The following is a 26,075-nucleotide window of genomic DNA, read 5'->3' as shown; positions in this document are numbered from 1 at the left end:
TTTCAAGAATCAAGATTAAAGCATGGTAAGAATGTCCGGTTAAAAGCAACCCCATACTAGTCTTGTTTCTGTAATGATAGCTTCTAGAATTATAGCACTTCTCTTATCACAGGGCCTGTAATCAAAACAGTTCTTCATTACTATTCCATTTAAGTGCTTGGTATAGAATTGCTACCAAAACAGTGTGATAACAAGACTGTCTTTTTTTACAGACCTGCTTTCATGTAAAGACATTTACAACTCAGTGGTAAATCAACAAGAGGAAAAATAAAATAAAATATAATAAAAACACTTGAGTAATGAGGGCAGAATTGCTTACCTATTTCTCAGGGATGAAGTGAGGATGACTTGTTAATGTTTGTACAAAGTACTCTGAAGCTGTAAAGCTCAATGGGTGAAATTCACCCATGTACAGAAGGTTAGCTGCACTTAAGCCCTGCATTGGGACTGCACAGGATGATGGGAGAGTGTGGTCAGGGACAACCCAGCAGCAGCCTTCTGCATGAAGTGAAAATGATTTTTGGGTGAACACTGCATAGACAGAGTGGGGATGGAGTGATGGGTAGAAAGCTGGGAGAGGATCTATGGGTATTAGTTTGCTTAGACACACTAGCCTCAACACATGGAGCAAACTGCATGATCAAGCTGAAAGTGTTACTTAAACCCATATGGTGGGCCACTTGGATGCAGCACTGAAGACCAGTGCATGACCCCAATATGGGGGTTGGGTTTTGACTCTCCAACCTCCTCTTTGCCTATATCATGCTTTGTTACATAGGCTTCTTGTAGCTGAAGTGAACATCACTCTATAGGAATATCTCTATTTATTACTACATGGAAATCTATACAAGAGACCACCTTCATTAGACAATCTCCTGTCTCTGAGAGACTGCCCCAATGTATCCCTAAATGTATTGAGTATAATTCTATTCCGTCTATTTTTGTAACAACTCTCAGTGGTCAGTTAAGGCAGGTGCCACTGTATTTTTTATTATTTTTATTATTATTAATTATTATTGTTGTTGTTGTTGTTCTATAAAAAGTGCATGCATAACAAATATTATAGGTTGTCCCACGGAAGCCGATGGGAGTTTTGTCTTTGACATCTATGGCATCAGGATTTTACTTTAAATGTGTATGTGATGTGACAAAGACATACAGAAGATTTGACCTTTTATAATTTTGTAAGTAATATAATTTACATTTGAACTTAGAGGAAAAATCTAATTTCAGGAATATGTGAGCATAAGAACCTTAAATATAGTTATAAGACTGGTTTCTCTTATGGTTGAATATTTTTGAGACGTGTCAGATTTGACTTTGGCTCTAATTATATTTTATTCAGAGTAGCATCTTTTGTATTTAAACTTGTTTTTGAGTTTCTTTCCCTTGATCAAATATAAAATTAGTAATATTCGTTTCATCAGTAGATCTCAAAGTGTTTACAAAGGAGGCCAGTATCAGTATCCCCATTTTGCAGATGTGGAAAATAAGGCACAGAGAAGTGAAGTGACTTGCACAAGGTCACATGGAAGCCAATGGCAGAGCTGGGACTTGAAGCCAGGTCTCCTGAGTCCCAGTTCAATGCATTCTTCTATTGAAATGCTGTAGGTTTTGTTAGACAACAGACATGAACATCATCATTCTATAACCTATATGCAACCTACATGCAAATAAAAACATATTATTTTGAGAAAAGAATCCAAAATTGTACATTATGGGTTTTTTTCTTCCAGCTCTTTGCTATTAGTAATAGTCGTAAATACCTATATTATGTTGGGCCCCACATAGAATTGGAGTCACAATGTGCTGGGTGCTGAGACAATCCTTGCCTGAGGAGTTACAATCTAAAAGATGGACGCAGATGACAAATGAGGAAGGGAATATAACATAGATGCAGATGACTAAATTGGCAAAGCTTTATTAGTTTTATGTACTGTTGTTGGTGGCCTTTTTTATTTATTTTTAACCATGTGATTAGCCATTTTCTTATACACTTTGCCATGCACTAAACTCTGCTCTTACAAGTTTGAAAAACTAGAGAACTTGAAGGGAATGTGGAAAATTAATCGTAACTATTGGTCTAAAAATTGATTGTGGTGATACATTGCAATGCAATGAATGTTGTTTTCTGTAACATATTTCATACAAACTACTTTAAAGAGCCAGGAGCTACAACTATGGGTTCACATTTTGCTGATTGTTGTCACACAAGTTGTCCAATTGAGTTCAGTGGATCCTATAAAAATCCAAAGTTTCATGTTAACTTTTGAGATTTATGCAGAATGCACTGCGTTATTGAGGTCAGTGGCTTGTACTTTTGATAATAATACTTTGCAGTTCCTTAGTGTCTTCCATCTGGGGGTCACGGAGTCCTTTACTTAAGGCTAATAGCACCCCGGAGAGAGGGTAACTGCTATCACCATTTTATAGTAGGGGGAATTGAGATTCAGAAAGCTTAAGCAACTTGCTCAAGGGCACAGAGATATGCTATAGCAGAGCCACAAATAGAACCCAGAGCTCCCAGTTTCCACTCTCCTGCTTAACCACAATACTACACTTCCCCCAGTCTACGCCAATAATTACATCAAGACAAGCCCTTAGCCAAGTCTTTTGTGGGTTTATGTCTCTGCAGTTACTAAGTTACATCTAGAGAATTTCTGTGGTCAGTTGCCATTAGGTTATCATAACTTTTTTAAACATGGATGAGTCAATGCATACACAATTGGTTTTTAAAAGAAATAAAAATCCTACTCAAACATAAATAGAAGTGGAGACTTTTAATTAGGGATAACTGGAAAAAATCAAGAGTGCTATGGATGGGATTTCCTTCTTTAATAAGATCACAGTAGTTTATATTCAGGTTACATATGACCTCATCATGAAATGCAGGGCTCAGTTCTCCCCTTGCCTTGCCCCATGAGCGCTCACTTACACATGTGCAAAGGGGGTGTAAAATGCCTCACACAGGTGTAAATGTCTATACAAGGTTCAAGGCAGAGGAGAAGTGAGGCCCCAGTAGTTATAATGATTTTTAAAATGATCTCTCTGAGAAACTAAGTGATTAGTATTAGAACCATTCATTATAGTGTAAAGACCTGATTGTCAGATTATTTGTTGATATTTCACATAGAAGTAGAAATATAGTAGATTTCAGAAATTGCTGTTCAATTGCCGTCCTGTGTTCCAAATTTTTCTTCCTCTTACTAAAACTGGAAGCTTTCCATATTTCTATAAATGACCAGGGGCCATAGGCTCAAATGTCTCCTGTGTCTGATTTCTGCTTGGCTCAGGGGAGTGCCAAATACTTATAGCAGATAAGGATCTGCGGACTAGGGGAATCCCTGAATGTCCACCCATCCCTCCCGGGCCTTATCGCAGAGAGTGTCTGTCGGGATGGGGCCATGACTAGGATATCTTATGCTCTAGTGATCCCTCACTGCTGGAACAAGTCCTTGGTGACTACTGGGAGCCAGCATAAATTAGCTAAACTGTGCTGGAAGTTTGGCCTTGAGTATCTGGCCCAGTGTTCCATTACACTCCGCTGTTGCTATAGCTACCATCCTTCTAGAAAGCCTTACTGTGCCGCCTAGCTACAAAATGGCATCATTGTACTTCCACTTTGCACTCCCTTTCCACGGGACTAACTGACAGCACAAGATGCAAGACAGTGAAGAATCAGACCCCATAATTGTGTGTTGGGCACTGCGTCAGTGCTGTGATAGACTACCGATGGAATGGGTGTGGTTTGGAGAGGCAGAAGGTATTCAAGTAGTAATGGAGAGAGGCATTTTCAGTCACGAGTCATAATAAAATGTTTTTTTTTTAATGGCTGTTACTAAAAACCACTCGAGAAGGGATCTGCAGCAGCCAGAAGGATAAAGTAATGTAACAAAGAGCAAATTAACTGATTGCATGTTGAAAGGCATTCGCTGAGTGGGTTGATACTATCTAATTAAGCAACATTGAACTATAGCTAGTGAAAACAGAGACAGCTTTCTATTTCACACACAAAATAATAAGAGCTAGGTTATTTCCAGAGCCATTGTCTTTCCCAGGAGTCTACAGCAATCACAGTCCCTGAGTCTCCAGCATTCCTCCAAATTAGCACTTACATGGCCTTGAACCACAATCCAGCAGTGCTAGCCCCTTGCAAAGGCAATGGAGCTGCACACATTGAAGAGTGACATGCAGTCCAAATCCCCCAGCCCTCCAAGAGTTCCTGGTGAGGCAATCTGCCTTCATACTAACTTCTGTCATCAATTGTGCTTTAAAGCAGCGGTTCTCAACCAAGGATATGCGTACCCCTGGGGGGCACACACAGGTCTTCCAGGGGGTATATCAACTCATGTAGATATTTGCCTAGTTTTACAACAGGCTACATAAAAAGCACTAGCAAAGTCAGTACAAACTGACATTTCATACATACAATGACTTGTTTATACTGCTCTATATACTATACACTGAAATGTAAGTACAATATTTATATTCCAATTGATTTATTTTATAATTACATGGTAAAAATGAGAAAGTAAGCCATTTTTCAGTAACAGCATGTTGTGACCCTTTTGTATTTTTATGTCTGATTTTGTAAGCAAGTAGTTTTTAAGCAAGATGAAACTTGGGGTACACAAGACAAATCAGGGATACAGTAGTCTGTAAAGGTTGAGAACCACTGCTTTAAAGACACAGTTTTCCCTTAATTGTTTACTTTAAGCTTATTTTGATATAGGTATGGTCACATATGCTACTTCCTCTTTTCTCCAGCTCACTGGTGCTTGGCATACAAAAGAATACAGTAGGCCATAAAGGAAAACTGAAGTGTGTTGTGTGAACCTACACAACTGAAGTGTGTTGCGTGGTAGCCAGAGACAAGAGGAAGTAGCATTTGTGACCATACCTATATCAAAATAAGCTTAAAGTACAGATGCGTGCATCCAGCACAGATGTGTGCTAAGCCTACCTGAAATGAAAGTCACACTTTTCATATCTTACAGGAATTGTGCCTGGGTAATATGATGTCTCATCAGTGGGGCCCACAGATATCTACTTGTGATTAAAGGAACCAACTAAAAGGCTAGATCCTGTGATTTGTTTTAGGAAGGCTGGCTAGGAAAATGTGAGCAACTCAAAGGGCTTGTCTTGTAAGTTATTCTTAGAAAGCAACAAGTTTGAATTTTACCATGAATATTTTTGGAGGATGTACTGCTTTTGATACAGCTATCAGTTTCTCTTCAACAGCAATCAATCATCACCATTATGGTCATAATCTATCTGTCAATCTGTCCATTAGTGTCTGTCTCATTGTCATCTTCTTGAGCTACATCATATTTCACATTGTATCTGGCCACTGTTCAGATACCAAAATGATAGGTAACTTAGGTCTGGTCCACACACAGTTTTTATACTAATTTAACTATTTCAGTTTTGGGTGTATATCAAAACAGTTAAATTGGTACCACCCCTCGTGTAGATGCAGTTTTGTAGGTGTAAACAAGTGTTTACATAAGTATAGATTATTCCTGTAACTTTACAGTGTAAACACCAGTCTGTGTCCACACTAGGACAATATACTGCTTTAATGATATTGGTTTCCAAACTGATATAGTTAAGGTGGCACAAAAACTGTCTATAGACAGGTCCTTAGATTAAATAAGTACAGTAGTGGTGCAGGGTAATCCTTCATGATGATTTGAAATAATGCACATTTTAAAAAAATCAGTTGTTGGTTTCTTTTGTCTTTTGCGACTATGATTCAGCAAAGCATTTAAGCATGTGTATAACAATGCTAAAAATCAGCATGTGCTTAAATGCTAAGCTGAATTGGGAGGCTAAAAGGTAATGGTTTACAACAAGCAGTGAACTATGGATTCTGAGTCAAACATTGGCAGGTGCCCTAAATGGTGGTGTAATATATGGCTAGGTAGTCTGGTGTGTCTCTGTTAATATATTCATTGTGTTCCTTTTCATCATTAAAGTTCTATACAATTCAGAGTTCTTTTATTCCCTTAGCAAACTTTTTGGTTTGCGTGGATTCCATTTCACAAGCTTTGTTTTCAGTTTTGATGTTCAAATGAATTCTGAAATTCAAAGTGAAACTCAATTAAAATTGTGTATACATATTAACAGATATGATGTATCTCTGGAAGATGACACACACACACTCAGAGACACTGATGGACTGACTGACAGATAGATAATGCTTTGCTGAATCGCGGACGTAAAAGACAAAAGAAACCAAAAGAAGGCTTCAGCACAAAACAATATATTTGTAGAGGAGTTTTTAAACTAAGAGCTAGGGGAAAGCTGACTGGTGCAGAGGAGCATACAGTTTGGATAGACACATTCCATAGGGAAGGATTTATTAAAGGGAATACTCTATACCTTATAAAAAGAGGAGAGGATAGAAATTGATAAAGTACAGGTAGGAACTGAAGACAAACAGTCAAACAAAACAGACTCGCATTCAATTACATCACATGAAGCCAGACAACTAAATATTTACAATTTTTTATAAGTGCTTGTATACAAATGCTGGAATTCTAAATACTTAGATTTGTGACCTTAAATCCCTGGTATTAAATGAGGATATTGATTCTATAGGCATCACAGACACTTGAGGGTATGATGATAATCAATGGGACACGGTAATACCAGAGTACAAAATATATAGGAATCACAGAGGAGGTCACACTGTCAGGGGAGTGGCACTATATGTGAAAGAAAAGATAGAGTCAAATATGGTAAAAGTCTTAAATGAACCAAACATTCTCATTCATCTCTGTCTATGAATAGAGATTCCATGCTTGAATAATAAGAGTATAGCAGTAGGAATATACTTCTGATCACCTGACCAGGATGGTGATGGTGATTGTGAAATGCTCAGGAAGATTCGAGAGGTTATAAAAATAGAAAATCCAGTAATAATGGGGGATTTCAACTATCTCCATATTGACTGGGGAATGCAGAGATAAAATTTCTTGACACCATTAATGGCTGCTTCTTGGAGCAGCTAGTCCTGAAAACCATAAAGGTAAAAGCAAATCTTGATTTAGTCTTAAGTGGCACACAGGATCTGATCCAAGTGGTGAATACAGCTGAACTGTTTGGTAATTTTTGACCAAAATGTAACATCTTTGTAGTGGGGGAAATACCAAAGAAACCCACCACAGAAGCAGTTAACTTCAAAAAGGGGAGCTACACAAAAAATGAGGAAGCTAGTTAAGCGGAATTAAAAAGAAACTGTCACAAGAGTGAAATGCTTGTAAGCTGCATGGAAACTTTTTAAATCACCATAGTAGATGCTCTAATGATATTTATACAGCAAATTAAAAAAAAAAGTAAGAGAATCAAAAAATGCCACTGTGGCAAAACAACAGAGTAAAAGGCATTTAGGGAGAAAAAGATATGTTTTAAAAATTGGAAGTCAAGTCCTACCGAGGAAAATAGAGAGGAATATAAAGTCTGGCAAGTGAAGTATAAAAGTATAAATAGGCAGGCCAAAAAAGAATTGGAAGAGCAACTAGCAAAAGACCCAAAAACTAACAACGTATTTTTAAAATGTTCTATACCTTTAAGTATTTCTGAAGCAGGAAGTCTGCCAAACTATCAGTGGGGACACTAGATTATTGAGGTGCTAAAGGAGCACTTAAGGAAGACAAGACCATTGTGGAGAAACTAAATTACTCTTTGCATCAGTCTTCACTGCAGAGGAGGTGAGGGAGATTCCCACATCACAGGTGACAAATCTGAGGAACTATCCAAGGTGTCAATAGTTTTGAAACAAATTGATAAATCAAACAGTAATAAGTCACCAGGGCCAGATTGTATTCACCCAAGAGTTCTGAAGGGACTCATGAAATTTCAGAACTACTAACTGTAGTATGTAACCTATCACTTAAATCAGCCTCTGTACCAGATGACTGGAGGATAGCTAATGTAATGCTGATTTCTAAACAAGGTTCTAAAGGTGATCCTGGTTATTACAGGCCAGTAAGCATAACTTTAGTGCCAGGCAAAATGGCTGAAACTATAGTAAAGAACAGAATTATCAGACACGTAGATGAACACGATATGTTGGGGAAGAGTCAACATGGCTTTTGTTAAGGAAAATCATGTCTCACCAATCTATTAGAATTCTTTGAGGGGGTCAACAATCATGTGGACAAGGGTGGTCTAGTGGATATAGTGTACTTGGACTTTCAGAAAGATTATGACAAGGTACCTCACTAAAGGCTCTTAAGCAAAGTAAGCCATCATGGGCTAAGAGGAAAGATCCTCTTATGGATCAGTAACTGATTAAAAGATAGGAAACCAAGGATAGGAATAAATGGTGAATTCTCACAATGGAGGAAAGTAAATAGTGGGGTCCCCCAGGGATCTGTACAGGGACTAGCGCTGTTCTACATATTTATAAATGATCTGGGAAAAGATTTATAAACAGTGAGGTGGTAAAGTTTGCAGATGATACAAAATTACTTAAAATAGTTAAATCCAAAGCAGAATGCAAAGAGTTACAGTGGGATCTCACAAAACTACATGACTGGGTGACAAAATGGCAGATGAAATTCAATGTTGATAAATGCAAAATAATGCACACTGGAAAACATAATCCCAACTATACATATTAATTGATGGGGTCTAAATTGTTACCACTCAAGAAAGAGATTTTGGAGCCATTGTGGATAGTTCTCTGAAAACTTCTGCTCAACGTGCAACAGCAGTCAAAAAAGCTAACAGTGTTAGGAACCATTAGGAAAGGGATAGTTAATAAGGCAGAAAATATCATAATATCACCATATAAAGCCATGGTATGCCAACTCCTTGAATACTGCATGCAGTTCTGGTTACCCCATCTCGACATTTACGACATCTGCAACCGGAACCTCAATATCGAGCGTCCCTCCTACACTAACCTGAACAGGCTGATAGCCCAGATAGTGTCGTCCATCACTGCTTCCCCGAGGTTTGATGGTGCCTTGAATGTGGATCTCACTTTTATTAAGATCTGTGGATTTTATTAAGATCTCACTATCTTAATAAAAAGATATATTAGAATTGGAAAAAATACAGAGAAGGGCAACAAAAATGATTAGGCATATGGAAAAGCTTCCATATAAAGAGAGATTAAAATGATCTGGACTATTCAGTTTAGAAAAGAGATGACTAAGGGGGGGATATAATACAGATGTATAAAATCATGAATGATGTGTAGAAACTGAATAAGGAAGTGTAATTTACCTCGTCACGTGCCACAAGAAGCAGGGACACCCAATGAAATTAATAGGCAGCAGGTTTAAAACAAACAATGCATAGTCAACTGTTGAAACTCATTGCCAGGGGATGTTGTGAAGGCCAAAAGTATAAATGGTTAAAAAATAATTAGCTATGTTCCTGGAGGATAGGTCCATCAATGTCTATTAGCCAAGATGGTCAGGGCCTCAACCCCATGCTCTGAGAGTCCCTAACTGGATAATGGGAGGGATCTTGATAAATTACCCTATTCTGTTCATTCCCTCGGAAGCATCTGGCACCACACCAGCTACTGTCAGAGAGGATATTGGGCTAGATGGACCATTGGCCTCACCCAATATGGCCATTCTTACATTCTTACAGGTCTAGGGCTGAACCTGCACCTCTGAAGTCACTTGGAGCTGCATTAGGGCCATTATCAGCTTGATCAGTTACTGGAAATATTAAAAAATAGTTTCACACCATGGCTACTCTGGATGAATTTACCAGACGACAGTATCTCCTACACCTGAATCCAGATATTTGAAAGGATATTTGAAAGGATATTTATAAAAAGAGGCATAGCCAAATTCAGTTCCCTGTTATACCAATGTGCATCTGAATAAAATCCACTGAAGTCATTGGAACTATTATGGATTTATACTGTCATAGCAGAGACAGCGGTATTTGGCTACAATCTTTATATGGAGATGTAGAACTGAGTCCTGGTGAGTAAACAACTTGCTTTTGTACAAATAGATTACCAAATTGTATATATAGAAAGAGAATCCCTGCTTTCAAGCTGTCTTGCTCTGGAAAAGGAGGTAAGTCATCCTGATTGGATATGTGAAATCCTCTTGAATTTTGTGAATATATAAATTTCTATCACTGCATAAACTTGAGTTTTTCTATATATATCCAGTTTTCTCTTTAATTTGTTGCTCCTCAATGATTTAGTTTTAAAAGATCATACAGTATCTGGTCATTTGAACCATCTGATGTAATTTAAAAAAAAGCACTAAATATAGTTAACACAGCTTGGTTCTGTTTTCTGGCAATTACCCTACAGGCAATGGAAAAGGAGCCCAGAAAACAACTTGTTTATTATAAGCAGGTCAGTCCTCCAGGGGACTCGTGGAATCACGCAGTGGGAGAGGACAATCACAGCACTGAAATGGTGGATAATTTTATTTGTTCCACTTGATGGTCACAGTGGCATCATGCTGGCCAATTACTCTTGAGTCAGCAGGTTTCAGAGGTTAAGAGCCACTTGTGGATTGCAGCACTGCAGGCAAAGTATTCAGGCCAGATTGAAACCATTTCAACCTCAGAGACGCCAGCCTTTTTCTCCCTTGGAGATCTCCTTTTTCATCTATATACAAGGCGTACATGTAATAGAATAAGCATGTCTTTAGCATCAAGACAACTTAATTGTGGAGAGTGGAAAGAATGCCAGCTTCAGATAAATAAAGGGGCAATAAACCAGAGAGGTATACTACACAATGGAGGCATGAAATGTACAAATATCGCAAAACTTAAATGTTAGTTCCAAAGGAAAGAGCAGTCTGGGAACAGTCCTCATGCCAGCAACCTCCTAATGTTTCCAAACAGCTGAATCTTTAACAATTTCTTCACATTTTTGTCAAGTGGAAATGTTTTAAGCCACTTCTTCAGTGATCGGTAATTCTAAGGGGGAAAACAGCAGAAAAAACATTTGTTTTAGCGGTAGATCTGCCACAAGCGATTGGGCAGAGGCGGATATGAAATCCAAGCTACTAGAAATAACCAGTATCAGAAATATTTTGCTGCAAGAGCTATTCAGTTTCTGAAGGATGAACTGGGGAGCTAAGACATATGCTTTTAATGTTTTTGGCTAATATTGTCCCAGTTTGCAGTTTCTGGAAAATGTCTCCAGAATCTCAGAACCAGGATGTAGATAAATTACTATGATTAATAGTGTTGCTAAGATCCAGATACTGTCCGTAGAGACAGAAATAATTGGTGCTGCGCTGCACTTTTGTGTGGCACTTCAGAAGTGGATAAAATGACCCCTGGGTGATAGTTAATCCAGGATTTGTAAATTTGCAAAACACATTTGGATCCACTGGAATGAAAGGCACTGTATAAATCTGTAACTATTTATTATCATTTTACTACTAACAATTATTAAATATTTCCCTAACAAACACCTGTATTAATAAATGGTACAAATGCTTCCGTTCACTATTTCAAATACTGAAGAATTGTTTGCTGGATGCCAAACTGCAACACACTTTGGCCCAACACAGCAAAGCACTGACACCCGTGCTTAAAGTTAAGCACATTTTAAGTCCATTAAAGATAAACATATCTCAAATGCCTTGCTGATTCATGGCCTTTGTGAACTGGCACTCTTTGTTTTTCTGTTTCTAATGAAAAAAGGGCAAAGAGTTCGTAATTGAAAGAGGGACACCTCTTCCTCCACATATCAAATATTATAATCTCATTCTAAAGAGCCTGGTATACCTGCAACAGTACCTTGCTTTCATCTGATGGTTCCTAGCTACCCAAAATAATCTTAGCTGGGATTGGTGCTTAAAGGCTGGAAAGGTTTTAGCTTCAGGCTGGCCTAAAAATCAGGGTGAATAACTCATCTCGCAATAGAGCTTAAATCTATGATCCTTCTCACTAAGCGCAGAGTCTGAAAATCATTTGGGACTCTTAGAGGGTAGCATATCAGACAGAGCTCAGTGGGAAGATTAGAACTCTGGTCCTCCTTTGCTGATTTGGCAAATGTACAACTAGTTGAGCTGAACAATTGATTCTCCCTGCTCCAACTTATATATTTTTAGACCAGTTCCTTGAACAACATTTGCAAAGTGATTACACACAGGGAAAAAATTGTGGCCTAGATCCATGCACAGAGGGGTCTTTCCACATGTGGATATCACCCATTCCATTCAGAAGGGGGCTCAGCTGTTTCCACAGCCTCATTACCTCTTGAATCTCCTTCACAGAGAAGCTAATACAGGGTGAGGAAGGTGTGGGTCCTTTGAGGGCTTTTTTGCGCTGGAAACTGATGGAATTGTGTGGAGCAATAGGATGTTCTTTATTTTTAAGAAATGCCATATTTCTGTATGGTTCAATAATGGGCAGTAAATGGAACCCAGGTGATTGTGTGGGTTCCTAATACATGTCTGTAGTAAAATAAATATATGGCAGCATTTCTTCATGGTCAAAGTAGGAAAAGCAAGGTACAAAATAAGTTTAAAGTTATTAAAATGTTTCAGATTATATAACTCTTTGGTTTTCATATTCAGTGGTCTCCACTCAGAGCTGAACCTGATTAATCTCTCTCCCTTTGCTACCAAGCTCAATCAGGAGAAAAAGGCCCTGATCCACCAAAGGACTTGTGGGTTAGAGTAGTTCCAATGTGCGTTGGATAGTGCCCTCAGTTGGAATTATTCACATGCTTAAAGTTACACATGCTTAAAGTTACACACTTGAGTGCTTTGCTGGATCACAGACAAATAATCCAGAAAAATATTTATGTGTGGCAGAATTTTACTTCCTCTAATTATAATATGTCTTGTAAGTGGCTGATTCCTTAATCTTGTCAGGAGGAGAAGGAGAAGGTACTTCCAAGAGGGGGATAATTAGGTGTATAGGGTTAGCTTAATATTAATTTGCATGTGGGTTGGTGGACATCCTCATCTTTGGAAATTCTGTACCTAGGTATTTTCAAGGGTACCTGTGTATCTAGTCCACTGAGCAAGATGGTCTCGCTCTCTGTTTTGAAGAGTTATTGTTTAAAATGTAAGCCTGTTAGGCCTTGTCTACACTACAAGACTATTTCGAATCAACTTAGTTCGAATTTGTGGATTCGACCTTATGAAGTAGAATTTGTGTATCCATGCTAAATACACTAATTCGAATTTCTGAGTCCTCATTCACGGGGCCAGCGTCGACTTTGGAAGCGGTGCACTGTAGGAAGCTATCCCACAGTTCCCGCAGTCCCCGCTGCCCATTGGAATGCTGGGTAGAGCCCCCAATGCCTGCTGGGGGGAGAAATGTGTCGAGGGTGGTTTTGGGTAAGTGTCGTCATTGAACCGTCAATCACAACCTCCCTCCCTCCCTCTGTGAAAGCGCCTGCGGGCAATCTGTTCGTGCACTTTTCTGGTCAGTGACAGCGCGGACGCCACAGCACTGCAAGCACGGAGCCCGCTGCGATCATTGCCGTTTTCTCCTCCTCGCACTTTATCGTCCACGTCTTCCACAGTCAGCTGCTGAGAAATTGGGCTACTTTTCAATGGTGCTGCAAGCACTGGGGGACCATAGGGGACGTTTTACAAACATCAACGTCGGGTGGCCGGGCAAGGTTCATGATGCGTGTGTTTTCAGGAACTGTGGGCTGCTCAGACGCCTGCAGGAAGGTAGTTTCTTCCCGGACCACGAAATAACTGTTGTGGATGTGCAGATGCCTATAGTCATCCTCGGGGACCCAGCCTGCCCGCTAATGCACTTGCTCATGAAGCCCTATACAGGCGCCTGGGACAGCGACAAGGAACTCTTCAAATACCAGCGAGCAGCGAGCAGCGTGACCTGTGACTGTTCAGTTTCTTTACAGAGAAGCTGAACCTGCCCCTGTTTCTTTACCCAGTTACTGTTGACTCTCCTCTTCGGTTACATACCCCGTTCACCCCGTTACCCCCACTTCCAGCACACGTGTAAAAATAAAATACATGTCCCATTATTACTTAACAAAGGTTTCTTTATTCATGACTTTTCGTGAAAGGGTTGAAACTGGGACGCAGGCTGTGCTGGGTAGGGTGTGCGGTGATGTAAAGACTGCCTCTAAACTCAAGGAATGACAGGCTCCTGCTCCTAGAGCGGTCCGCAGTGCCGGAAGGCTTCTTTCAACGGAGCCTGCCATCCCTCTTTATGGAATTCTGTGTGCGGGCGGATATGTGACCTTGTGGTGGAGGAGGACGGATACAGATTCCTCAGCTGCGTGACTCAGCGGTCCAGGACAAGGACTGCTGTATAAGATCTGTAACCGCCCTCCCCCGCTGCAAAGTCACATCTCCCCTGCCCACACAGATCCTGGAAACCACCTCCAAAAACCGACCAGGGTGCCTACTGACTGCACCGTGTGTGTGACCCGCTGCTGATCCTGCCCCCGTGTCTGTACCCTGGGAAAGGTGACTGTCCTATGCAATTAACCACCCCCTTCCCCACGCCCCCCATTCGAACACAGTCTTCTTTGAAAAAACATAACGGAAACAGTAATTAACAGCAAATCATTTTTATTAATTAAGTAGACAGTTAGGGGATGGGACTGGGATTGGGACTACTGTGAGTCTGGAAGTGAAGGACTTCGGCAAATGTACGGTATGAGAGCTTTTGGGTACTTGAGCACTGTGCTGTGGTGCAGTGACAGTATTCACGTCCCCGGCCGCCCCTCCTCCTGATTATTTTCGGTGAGGGGGGTATGGGACTTTGTGGCGGGGGAGGGCGGTTGCAGATACACTGCAGGGGGGCTCTGTCCTCCTGCGGTCCTGCAGAACATCCACAAGGCGCCTGAGTGTGTCCGTTTGCTCCCTCACTAGTCCAAGCATTGTTTCAGTCGCCTGCTTGTCTTCCTCACGCCACCTCTCCTCCCGTTCGCTGTGTGAGCGCTGGCCCAGAGAGACGGTCTCCCTCCACTGGCTCTGCTGGTCCGCCTCTGCTAGGTAGCAGCCCATACGTTCCTCGAACATCTTGTCCCTTGTCTTTTTCTTTCGCCGCCTAATCTTCGCCAGCCTCTGCGAGGGGGATGCTGTGGCAGGTCTGGAGACAGTGGAAGCTGTGAGATGGGAAACAGGGAGTGAATTCCTTGCAAAGATACATTTTTGCGAACAATTAACTGAGTCTAGGCTGTCTCTGTGAATTCTGGGTTGAGACCCCTGTGCCTGCTGGGGCAGAAATCATTTTCGCGGTGGATTCTGGGTAAATGTCGCCAGTCATTCCTTCCTCCGGGAAAGCAACGGCAGACAATCATTTCAAGCCCATTTTCCCAGAATTGCCCTGGCATACGCCATAGCGTGGCAACCATGGACACTGTTTTGCCTTTTGTGTATGTCACCGTATGTGTACTAGATGCCGCTGACAGAGGCGGGCCAGCAGCGCTACACAGCAGCATGCTTTTGCTTTTGCATGACAGCAGAGATGGTTACCAGCCATATTGTACCATCTACCATACCATAAATTGGTAATAAGATGGTAATAAGATGGGCATGGTTACCTGTCCTTTTGTACTGCCCCATTTGGGGCTGTCATAAGTGCCCCTGGCCGAGCAGCCAGGGGCGCAAAAGCAAAAATTGGGAATGACTCCCTGAGTCAATCCCTCCTTTTTGGTATCTAAAAATAGAATCAGTCCTGCCTAGATTATGGGCAAGTGTACTAGAGAACCACTGTATCATAGAACCAGAGAGCACAGCTGCTCTGTGTCCGATCCTGCATAAATTATGAGCTGTATGCTATTCACAGGGGGTGCTCCTGCAACAACACCACCTGTTCATTCCGTTCTTACCCCAGCCTTCCTGGGCTACCATACCATTGTCCCCCCACTTGTGTGATGAAGTAATAAAGAATGCAGGAATAAGACACAGTGACTTGTTTGTGAGAAATGAGTGGAAGGAAGCCTCCAGCTGCAATGATAGTCCAGGCAGGACATTAAGGAGTGTGGATGAAGGAGCCCATCATCCCTATGCTATGATGGGTGGGGGCTGATGGAGCTCAGCCCCCTGTTGCAATGATGAGGACGGTTACCAGCCATATTGCACCATCTACCATGAAAAATTAGGGACAGGCGCCCTTGATGCTAGTCGGCATGGTTACCAGCCCTTTTGCACTGCCCCATGTGCCAATAGGCTGATGATGAGGACGGATTTCCATCGTTTTGTACCATCAGCCATCCATAGCGTGGGGGAGCAAGGATGTTGGTGTTGAGTGCTGCACCATCGCGTCTATCTGCAGCATTCAGTAAAGATAGGGTGACATGTAAAAGAGTCAACAGAGGATTGTTTTCACTTCTGGTGGTGGGTGGGGTGTGTGCGCAAATTGTCGAACTATGCCCTTACCCACCGCAGACACTGTGTTTGACCCTAGAAGCATTTGGAGCTCATCCAAGAATGCAAATACTTTTCGGAGACAGCAGGAACTGTGGGATACCTTGCGTCCTCATTCCCCCCTCCCTCCTTGAGCGTCCATTATATTCTTTGGCTTTCCGTTACGCTCGTCACCAGGCGTCACGCAGCTGCGTGCTGAGTCTGTGCTATGCCGTCTGTCCGTAGATTTTTTAAAAATACTTTGGACCAGGCGTAAAATTACAGTAATTACCCTAATTAGATGCAGGAGTCTCCGAGCGAGATCACCATGAGGAGGGTCACTGAAGGAGATAGAGAGCGCATGCTGCGTGAAAGCTAGCACGAACCAGGGCCCGATACAGCTGTGCTCGGGGAGGCAGTGCTCCCTGAGTACCTCATGAAAGCCTTGCGCGGAAAACTGTGCTACCACGGAGCACCCAATAAGGCAGCTCTCCTCAGGAACCTCCTGCTGATGCTTTTCGATTAACGCAAGGAGAGCTTCGTGGAGTTCTCCAAGGATGATTTCTGTTCTATCCCCATATCTAGAGAGACCTCCTTTTCACACAGTTAAGATTCCTGTTATATTAAGAATAAAAGTTAACATGGTTAAAGCACTTACCGACTGCTCCTTCCCCTGATTCAGGGTCCGGGTTAATGGCCGGGGAGGGTTGTTGGGGGATCTCCGTGACGGTGATGAATAGATCCTGGCTGTCGGGGAAACCAGCGTTGTAAGCGCTCTCGCCTGCCTTGTCCTCCACAAACCCTTCCTCATCTTCACCGTCCGCGAACATCACCGAGGAACTGGCCGTCGACACTGTCCCATCGTCAGAGTCCACGGTCACTGGTGGGGCAGTGGTGGCAGGCTCCGTAGCGTCCGTTTGCCGCTTTGATTTTTTGGTAGCCTTGTCTGGGGTCCTTGATTTTCATGCGGCGCTGCGTTGCATCCCGCCTGTATCCTCTGTCTCTCATGGCTTTGGAGACCTTCTCGTAGGTCTTCGCATTCCCTGTTTTGGAGCGCAGCTCCGAAAGCACAGACTCCTCGCCCCACACACCGATCAGATCGAAGAGTTCCCAGTCAGTCTATGCTGGGTCCCTCTTTCTATTCACAGATAACATGAACTCCTCTGCTGGAGAGCTCTGCATCATTGCAGGTGCTGCGGAGCTCACCCCGATGTCCAGCCAGGACGTCAGATTCAAAGTGCCCAGACAGGAAAAGGAATTCAAATTTTCCCGGGTCATTTCCTGTGTGGCTGGTCAGAGAATCCAAGCTCGGACTGCTGTCCAGAGCGTCAACAGAGTGGTGCACTGTGGGATAGCTCCCGGAGCTACTAAGTTCGATTTGCATCCACACCTAGCCTAATTCGAGCTAGCCATGTCGAATTTAGCGTTACTCCACCTGCCGGGGTGGAGTACCAAATTCGAACTAAAGAGCCCTCTAGTTCGAATTAAATGGCTTCCTGGTGTGGACGGTTGAGCGGTTAGTTCGAATTAACGCTGCTAAATTCGAATTAAAGTCCTAGTGTAGACCAGGCCTTAGAGACAGTGCTCCATACTCTAGGGTTGCTGGAATCTTTTGTTTTAATAATGAAACACTACAGAGCCATTCTCGGATGGTGTATCAGGGCAGCACCATTGATTTCAATGGAACTACGTCAATTTACATAATCAGAGACACCATCTCATTAACATTAAATTAAAAAAATAAATGTGCACCTGACACATAGATACTTCACTGTCCTCTGCCTGGGATTTTTCCATTCCTGTATTTTGCTGTTGTTGACCTCTGGAATGCATGAAACTGGGGTGATGACTTGATAGCAACAGTGAGTAAATAAATAAGAGAAACTCTGTGGTCTATGAGCGAGTGAAGCTGTAGCAATCCAGAGCACTCACCTGGGAAGCCACTCAATCTGGGCAGCACTCCCTCTCCCAACCATAACCACCCTGCCCCACCCCCTTGGCTTCCAGCCAACAAACACGGTAATTACAACGCATGCCTGTTTGCTTAGGGAAGTGTGTCCTGGGGGGTCTGATCCAATTTGACATGTTTGCTTAGAAAATATCCCACACTTATTTGAAAAGGAAAAGAGAGACATAAATTGTGAATATGTATAATTTATCCCAAGCCAGCACAGTGAACTGCTTGCTACACTTTTTGTTGTCTCCCCCCCCCCCAGTAAATAATGCACAAATCCTGAATAAACAAGAGGCAGGGATATATTTTTAATGAATTGGGCCCTTTATTTCAATATTCAACTCTGAACCAATTCCCAACAAGGCCTGGCATTTGGAATCCTGCTTTAATAGCCTGCTCAAATTGAATGAGTTTCCTGGGTCCAGCATTTTAGAAATTCAGCTGCGATCCACAGTGAGAACACCCACATTGAATGAACCATCCTGCTGGGAAGTGGCAAGAGGAAGAGAAAAGGTGAGCATATAAGATTTTGTTGGGACTGGCCATTTTATCACTGTAGCGGGCTGGTGTGGCTCCCCTCCTCCCCGGGGAGGGTTGAGCCCCGGACACAGGAAGGGGCGGGGCTACAGAATGGTGAGCCCGCCCCTCAGCGGGTCAGATGGCGACCCGGAAGGATAAAAGCCGGCCCTTCCAGCCCAGTCAGTGCCCAGCCACCGGGGAGAGCAGACCTGCCTGAGGGAGCTCCTAATGGAGGAACCGCTGGAGCCCTGGGCAGCTGCCTGGACTGGCCGGAGACCACCCTCCCTTGCTGCTGGGAAGACCTGCCGGAGCTTCCCCGCGCTACCTACGAGGAGGAGCCACCAGGAACTTCCCCCTTCCTTGCTGTTACCCTGAGGAGCCTCCGGAGCAGCATTGGCTGGACTTCCCTGAGGAACTCCCAGACCTACCCCCCAGCCCGGGTTGTGAGGAACCCATGCAGTGGGACTTCCCGGAACCGGACGCCGTGGACCAGGTAGGACCCGAGGGGGATATTGGAAGTGGCCCGGGGGCAGCCAACCTCAGTCAGGCTGCTGACCAGACAATACCCATGTCAGTGTGTTGCGGTCAGGATCCCCACTGACCGTCAGCAGTGGCGACCGCTGCCTAGGGCCCCGGGCAGGGACACAGTGGAGTGGGTGGGCCTGTGTCCCCCCTGCCACCCCACTTACGGGTGGCAGTTATCCCCCTCACCTCACTGCTCAGCCCTGCTGCAAGAGGCCTGAGCTTCCTTGTACTGTTTATTGCTCAGCCCTGCTGCAAGAGGCCTGAGCTCCCTTGTACTGTTCATTGCTCAGCCCTGCTACCAGAGGCCTGAGCTCCCCTTGTACTGTTTATTGCTCAGCCCTACTACCAGAGGCCTGAGCTCCCCTTGTACTGTTTATTGCTCAGCCCTGCTACCAGAGGCCTGAGCTCCCCTTGCACTGTTTATTGCTCAGTCCTGCTACCAGAGGCCTGAGCTATCCTTGTACTGTTTCCTGCTCCGCCTTGCAGCCAAAGGCCGGAGCCCTAATAGACTCTGACCCTGTTGTCTAGCCTTAAAGGGACAGGACAGAGCCCTCGTGAGACCAGCGGGCCGGTGTGGCTCCCCTCCTCCCCTCGGAGGGTTGAGCCCCGGACACACCCGGTCACAATCACTAACACCGTAGAGTTTTCATAGTTTGACAAATTAAAATAAAATAGGCTCTGTTGGAGAGGAGATGGAACCCTTGAAGGTAGGTTGCAAAACAAGCCCTCTGCACTTCTTTGTTTGTATGAATTATATACTGTATAAATTACTAGGGCAAAATATGTCAGGCAGAAAAGATATTTCAGCCCTTAGGTGTAGTTATTAATATGCAGAAACAACCTCAGGTGTGGAGACTGTAAGCAAATGGATGTAAACATGTGTCCTTGCATATGGATCTTCATGTATGTACAGGTTCAGATAGATATAGATCTACTAATGTAACTGCTTCAAAGGAAAACAAATCAGAACATTAAGCTGATTTTGAACACTTCTGGAAGCTATTTTCTTTAAGGCCACACAAAACCAGGTTGATAGCACATGAAATTAACCCAGCTTCTACATGTCTTATGCAAAACTGCACTGATACCGCTACCATCAGTAATCAGATATGATCAAGGAGTTCCCTTTCAGCATGAAGAAAATTAGAAACACACAATCCCTTAAAAATAGAGACCTCTGTGAGGAGCCCAAAGGTTGTTGAATGGCATATCTGCGGGGAAAATCACATAATTTCGTATGATGATGATCTGCCACACCTCCACTGAATCCATCTTGCATCTTAGAGAAGTGAAAACTGTGGCCAGCATTTACAGAACAGCTCAGCAGTCAGCACTCACTCTTAGGGCCAGATTTTAAAATGAACTCTACAGCCAATGTGCACCCAGTGGTCTGAACTTTTTTGAAAATCTGGCCATAAGTGTCACAATGGGACCTGGTGGGCCCTGAGAACTATTTAAAACCTGGCCCGTATTTAGGTACCTATATGGTACCTGAGCTATTCTAAAAATCTGATCCCAATTGTGGGTGCTGAGCATTTGAACGTATGACCCACTGGTTTTGTGGTTCTCCTGTGTATGCTTGGAATGATATAGCCTAAAAGTCATGTCACAAATACACATCCGGTAAGTTATATTCTTTTACTGACATGCATGCAAAATGGTAGAAAACGCATCAGTCTCTACTCTGTTCTTTTTTAATTCACTTTCTCAAGAGAAATGTCATATGATCTTTGGCCTATGTATAGTACAGAAAATGTTTGGTAAACGTTGGGATATTCTATCATAGAACAATCTTTCAGCTCAATCACAGTCAGCTGGCTCTGCCAGTACAACTATAAGTGTGCTTCAGATATCAGTCTAACTTAGGATTCTGTTCTGTATACATTGAGGTGATGGGGAGTTAATGGACAGAATCTGTGTATACCAGTTGGAGCAAGGCACACTGAAAAATCAAGTGTAAATCAAGCTCCAGATATGGGACTGGATGACAGGGGCGAAATGCCGCCGAAGACCCAGCCCGCCGATGAGTGAGTACAAGCGCCACAGCTCCCCCACTTTGCCCCAGGCCCCCTGAATCCTCTGGGCGGCCCTGCTGGATGAACACTGATCATGCCCAGTCTGTAGAGGGGCTGATGGTCATCCTATAGCGATGATGCTCTGCTCCTGGAACTGAGAGGCAGATAGAAGGATTTGATCTGGGTTGTGCTGTCTTATGTGTGTACAGAAATCCACAGGCAAAGGACTAGCCCTGACAGGAGGGTTGCTCTCAAAAGACATAATCCTCCTCTGTATTGCCTGTGTGCACTGCAGAGGAAGAGGACAGCCTCTTTCTCCCTGAAAAACCCCTGTAAGAGGAGGGCAGGATTCCAGCTAAGGATTCCAGCTAATAGGAGGCTTCTTCCACTAGTTTGAGAGCATGGCTACATTCCCTGATCTCCTTTCCCCGTGTTGCTATCAGCTTCAGGCATGTACGGCTTCTTTGTAAATGAGCAGTAAGATATTTTACACAGCATGTTCCCTCCAGGTCCCCTAGTCGTCCTGCCACGCACTGGTTGCATGGTGCTTGGTCCTACCCCTAAATACTGCTCTTCAACAACCCGTGCATGGATTTTGTGTCTCAAAAGTGGGGGGCAAACTGGGGAAAAAAAGCTGGAATATTTTCCCAGTCCCTGCTCACAAGCTATGCTTTGTTCTCATGAGATGCTCAAACAAAGTGCTGCTTGTAGGATTGTGCAGATTTTCAAAATAAAATCATGCATGGTCTTCTGGACTTCAATGCATTTCTTGGGCTTGGATGCCTTTCTATGGGGTTTCTGGACTGCTCTGCTGGGCTCCTTGGGTGAGGCTTCCTGTCAGACACTCTGTTGATATCTGCTAGGCTCCTTGGGCTTGACAGCTTCTTGACTAAGGGCAGAAAAAGAGATGGTACATCTCTAAACCACCAGTTGAAGACACAAAAATGGAACATCTCTCACAGTAGATTGTCTTCGCTCTCCCATGCTTTGATCAGCCATGGAATTGTTAACTGTGCTCACATTTATCATCTGATGACTGAGTTAGCACATTGCTTGGAGGAACAGTGGCAATCCATATCTCTCACAGCTATGGCTTCAGGCTGTCTGCAATTGAGGACAGACAGCACTGCAGCCGTTACACTCAGAGTTGTTTTTTGCAACCATAGGGACTTGCTTTTGTATTTTAAAATTTAAGTTAAGATTCTGGAATTTGTGACGATGGCAGCTCATGTGAGGTGGTTATGTGCCACAAATCCATAGCACTGGTCAAGGGAGTAAGGCTGGGCTACAAGTGCAGAATAAGTTTCAGTATATATAAAAGTTTCAAAAGTACTTCTTTTAAGCTGAAGATGAGAAATTTAACAAGCCAGAAATAGGCCAAATCAAAAGTAGTTTTGGGGACCAGAGAGGGCATTTTACTCTGATGAGGATTTTGTTTTGTTTTGTTTTAAATCCAACCCTATCAGAAAGTCATTTATTACCCATTGTTTGTTTTTCTAAACAGACCAGTGCAGCACCATTTGCTGGCTAATCAACAATGCAACTCTTTTCTTACAACTTGGAATTTAAGAACAGGAAGGTTGCCATTCACATCAATTACGAAGTCTACATGGGAAATCACCTGGAATGTTTTATCTTTGGCAGAAGCAACTGGGAGAAGTTGAGACACCTGAAACTTTATAAAAATTGCAGCATATTCAGCTCAGCACTGGCCAAGATTTAGGCTCTGTACTTATGGCTATTTCCATTAAACTGTATAAAATTAGATCAGAAAGATTAATGTTAAAAATACATTTCATTTTAATTCTCTATTTCCCCCCAACGTGTGTTGCTTTCTTCATGGGGCAACTAAAGATTGTTTTATATTCTTCCATTAAAATGACAACCACCCAGAGTTAATGAAATGGGCTTTTCAGCTGAGTTTCATACAGAGAAATCTGCAGCAAATCGGTCCTGATCCAATCAGTAAAGGTCACAGCAATTGTACTGAATTATTACTGCGGTGTCTCAACACATGGACATTATTCATTCTTGCTAAAAACAGGCAGGAAGAAAAAAAACAAAAAAGCAAACATGAAATTTATTATGTTTGCTTTTGCTGCTCAGTGAAAGTGACTCCTTCCCGCGAGTCTTCCACCTCTCCCCCCCGGGCACACTTCACCTCCTAATCCTGTCATTTAAACATTAAGAGCTGGGTTGGACCTCCAGCACCTAGGCCTGAGAGAGAGATGGTGCATATGCAACCCCATTCCAGGAAGCACTGTGCCTCTGGCCATATGACACAAGAAACATTTGTCAGCATAGTAATAGTGATTAGATGGTGATTTTTTTAAAATACCATTTTTATACCAGTCAAAGCCCTAGTGTAGACAATTATACTGGCATAAAAGTGCTTTGGCCAATAGAGCTGATTTCACTTGGGGAACTGTGGTAAGCTATCCTAGCAAAGGCACTTTTTTGCCGGTATAAACTGTGTCTACTCTAGGAAGGTTTGCCAGCATAGCTATATTGGCAAACCTTTTCTAGTATAGACTAGTCCGCTTAGGTCTAATGGCCTCCCACTAACTTGCTCAAGTTGAGCCAAAATGGGGCAGAGTCATTTGTTGCTGTCTTATATCAAGAACAAGTTGAGGATATCTCCCACACTGGCTAAGTAGAGCTAATGAGTGTGGTGTGGGGCAGAGACAAAGCTTCATGTCTTCCCTGCCATTCCCTCCCCACCTATGTTGCACATCTGGACCCAAGGCCTAGACACCCTAATTTAAGACTAATTTACCGTTCAAGACATCTAACTAAAATAGGGCCAGATTCTGCCACCTTTCTTCACACTGAATATCCCCTTACTTCATGAGCAGAATGGGACTGTATGTGTAATAAGGCATTACTGAATGGAAGTGAAAGAGGCATAATCTGGCCCCCAAGGTTTAATCACAAATTTCCATTGTAACTGGGAGACAGAAGAAATAAACCGTTGGGATGCTGTCTTATTTTGTTTGGGTAAATATACAGCCAGTATGACAAGAAAGGGCCTGGTTTTAAAAGCTTCAGAAACCCAAAGCCATGTGCAAAACATGTGTGCTTAATTTGTGCATCCAGTTACTGATTGTACACATAAACTGGGAGTTTGTTCACAAAAATGGACAGTTGTATACCCAACTAGTTCCCTATATAGGCAAATAAGCCAATTTTCCCCCACAGCAGTGGTAATTAGGCCCATATATCTCACTAAATAAATTTCTTGCCATTGTAGAGGCCTTGGGCACTCGTGCACCATAATTCCTCCTGTATGGGTTGGGATTGGTGTGGAGGTGGCTGGGTGGCATTGGTGGCCTGTCATATACAAGAGGTCAGACTAGATGAGCTGTTGGTCCCTTCTGGTCTTAAACGCGGTGACTGTATGACGTAGGGTGGCCAGGTGTCTGGTTTTCCACTGGAACGCCCAGTTGAAAAGGGATCCTGGCGGCTCTGGTCTGCACCACTGACCAGGCCATTAAAAGTCTGCTCGGCGGCACAGCAGGGCTAAGGCATGCTCCCTGCCTGCCATGGCTCTGCATGGCTCCCGGAAGCAGTGGCATGTCTCCCCTTCGGCTGCTATGCATAGGGGCATCCAGGAGGCTTTGCACGCTGCCCCCATCCCAAGTACTGACTCTGCAGCTCCCATTGGCCGGGAACCTGCTCCAGCCTTGATCCCCTCCTGCCCTCTGAACCTCTTGGTCCCAGCCCAAAGCACCACTCTACACTCCAAACCCCTCATACCCAGCCCCACCACAGAGTCTGCACCCCCAGCTGGAGCCCTCACCCCCCCTACACATCCCAGCCCCCTGCCCCATCCCACACTCCGAACCCCCCAGCCCATAGCCCCCTCCTTCACCCCAAATCCCCCATCCCTGGTCCCACACCAGAGCCCTCACCCCCCACACCTCAACCCCCTGAGCCAGCCCGGTGAAAATGAGCGAGTGAGTGAGGGTGGGGAGTGCAAGCGACAGAGAGACCGGGGTTAGTGTGAGCAGGGGGCGGGGCCTCAGAGAAGGGGGGCATTGGAGGAGGAGTGGGGCAAGGGTGTTTGGTTTTGTGTGAGTAGAAAGATGGCAATCCTAGTATGACATAGACACACAATTGCAAACACGTTATTTCTTCATAGGGTTCTGACATTTCAGCTCCCGAGTTCCTAATTGATCAGTGTGCAAATAGATTGAAACTATAAAACTTCTATCTTTCAACATCTTCCATCTTTTTTTCTTGATTCAAGTTTTATTAATGCTGGTACAAGGTCTCGAACATGAGCACAAGAGTAAGGTGCAGGGCGCTTTCATGGACCTTTCAGTCCTTGTTTTACATGTCTTCTAAAATAGAAATACATAAACAAGAGAGGCATTTGTCACTGACACAAAGAAAAGAGCTTCCCTGAAGAACAGAGACTGAGTTTAATATAAATACTATAATTCTCAGAAAGCTTGAGAAAAATGAATACCTTAAAAATAACTTGGTAGAAAGGAATAATTAAAAAAAGGAAAACAGAATGCTTGTAAGGAAGTAAAAAAAAATATTCTGTAGGTGCAGAACTAACTATAGTAACTTGGAAAGTCACTATTGCATGCTCAGTTCATTAGCACAGGAACCTGCCATGCACACTGTAGCAATGCGAGAAAATGCCAGAGCTTGTTGCACTTTAGCAAGTTACAAATGAACATGACTCCCATCCAGTTTGTGCAATTAATCCAACACAAAAATATCCACCTAACAAAATGGATCCATATAGCTCCA

At 43.3% G+C, this 26,075-nt stretch overlaps 1 long non-coding RNA gene across 1 annotated transcript; it reads left to right on the top strand.

The window, feature by feature from the left end:
- Positions 1 to 3,601: 3,601 nt before the first annotated feature.
- LOC123365287 lies at positions 3,602 to 11,066 on the top strand. Its single transcript, XR_006577516.1, has 3 exons — positions 3,602 to 3,763; positions 9,616 to 9,959; positions 10,301 to 11,066. It is a non-coding gene; the product is annotated as an uncharacterized LOC123365287 (long non-coding RNA).
- The last annotated feature ends 15,009 nt before the right edge of the window (positions 11,067 to 26,075 follow it).

This window comes from Mauremys mutica, chromosome 2, assembly GCF_020497125.1.
Source record: "Mauremys mutica isolate MM-2020 ecotype Southern chromosome 2, ASM2049712v1, whole genome shotgun sequence".
NCBI classification, from domain to species: Eukaryota; Metazoa; Chordata; order Testudines; family Geoemydidae; genus Mauremys; species Mauremys mutica.
This window is presented reverse-complemented; position numbering and strand designations above follow the sequence as displayed.